This window comes from Schistocerca gregaria, chromosome 1, assembly GCF_023897955.1.
Source record: "Schistocerca gregaria isolate iqSchGreg1 chromosome 1, iqSchGreg1.2, whole genome shotgun sequence".
In the NCBI taxonomy this organism is placed as follows: domain Eukaryota; kingdom Metazoa; phylum Arthropoda; class Insecta; order Orthoptera; family Acrididae; genus Schistocerca; species Schistocerca gregaria.
Window position 1 is genome coordinate 1,114,740,723 of NC_064920.1, and position 1,991 is coordinate 1,114,742,713.

At 45.9% G+C, this 1,991-nt stretch overlaps 1 pseudogene; it reads left to right on the forward strand.

Annotated features, from left to right (window-relative positions):
• The first annotated feature begins 496 nt into the window (after positions 1-496).
• Positions 497-614, forward strand: LOC126288224 (5S ribosomal RNA; annotated as a pseudogene).
• Positions 615-1,991: the final 1,377 nt, after the last annotated feature.

Here is a 1,991-nt window from a genome sequence, read left to right on the forward strand (position 1 = left end):
GGCTTACTAGACACCTGGTGGATCGGTAGAAGTGCTAGATACAACATAGTTAAGAGATACTCCTGAAGCATCATCAGAGATCTGCATTTCTAAGACCAAAATAAACTGACTCACACAGTCAAATGTAAATATTAACCCATTTCAATGTTTATTATGATTACTCATCATGTGCATGTGTCTGTGTTTTCACACTTTTCATTTCTTTCTCCATCAGTACAATGGATCTCTGATGCAGCACCTGATACAATGAAGCAGAAATCGTGTAACTGTACGAAACTTTTTCCACACTTTGAGTTTCCTTTATCTCCAACATCTGTATTAACCATCAAGCCACCAGCATTGAATAGCACATTGAAGAAGAATGTGTTGTTATTCATTAGAATATACAAGTTGAATGCGAGTGACAATCAACACATTCTTGAAGGCATGTCATCAGCTCTGGAGCTCAAACAATATGATTTTTAAATCCGAATTTTACGTGCCCACTCGACAGAGCACCAACGGTCTTGCCGCAGTGGTAACACCGGTTCCCGTCAGATCACCGAAGTTAAGTGCTGTCGGGCTGGGCTAGTACTTGGATGGGTGGCCATCCGGTCTACCGAGCGCTGTTGGCAAGCGGGGTGCACTCAGCCCTTGTGAGGCAAGCTGAGGAGCTACTTGATTGAGAAGTAGCGGCTTCGGTCTCGGAAACTGACATACGGCCGGGAGAGCAGTGTGCTGACCACATGCACCTCCATATCGGCATCCAGTGAGGCCCACGGTCTGAGGATGACACGGCGGCCGGTCGGTACCGTTGGGCCTTCATGGCCTGTTCGGGTGGAGTTTTAGTTTAAGTTTATTCGACAGAGCAGTCCAAAATTAGTATAGTGCGAGATTTGTTTCACTGACGCGTATTAACAAGGACAATAAAACACGAAGAGTAACCAGTACTCCAGCAAAGACTACACCAGCACGGCCCCTGTTGACTGTTACCGCCGTGCAGAAGTGCTGATGTCGTTGCTGTTCTGGTTATTCTTCGTGTTTCATTGTCCCTCCCTATCAATAAACACCAATAAAAAAAAATATCGCACTAGACTAATTTCGTACAGCTCCGTCGAACCAGCGCCTAAAACTACGATTTAAAAATGATTTTGCTTGTAAGGGGAAATAAACCGACGCTTTCCGTCGATGCTGGGCGTCACATGAAAGACGTGATGAGTAGGATAGTTCGGGCTGAGTGCAGCAACGTGTTGTGAAAGCGAAGTAGAGGAGAGAGTGTCACGGATTGGAATGGACACCGCCTCGGGCATGGATGTGTGTGATGTCCTTAGGTTAGTTAGGTTTAAGTAGTTCTAAGTTCTAGGGGACTGATGACCACAGATGTTAAGTCCCATAGTCCTCAGAGCCATTTGAACCATTTGAATGGACGCCATTAAAACAAAGGTGTTTTTCGTTGCGACGAAATATCCTCACGAAATTTCGATCACCAACTTGCTGCTCCGAATGCGAAAATATTTTGTTGACGACGACCTACATCACAATAAAATAAGAGAAATCAGAGCTCTCACGGAAAGATATAGGTGTTCGTTTTTTCCGCGCTCTGTTCGAGAATGGAATAGTACAGAATTATTGTAAAGGTGATTCGATGATCCTGTGCCAGGCACTTAAGTGTGATTTGCAGAGTATCTCTATAGATGTACACTATGCGATCAAAACTATCCGGACACCTGGCTGAAAATGACTTAAAACTTCGCGGCGCCCTCCATCTGCAAAGCTGGAATTTAGTATGGTGTAGGCCCACCCTTAGCCTTGATTACAGCTTCCACTCTCGCAGGTATACGTTCAATCAGGTGCTGGAAGGTTTCTTGGGGAATGGCAGCCTATTCTCCACGGAGTGCGGCACTGGGCAGAGGTATCGATGTCGGTCGGTGAGGCCTTGCACGAAGTCGGCGTTCAAAACGTCCGAAAGGCGTTCTGTAGGATTCAGGTCAGGACTCTATGCAGGCCAGTCC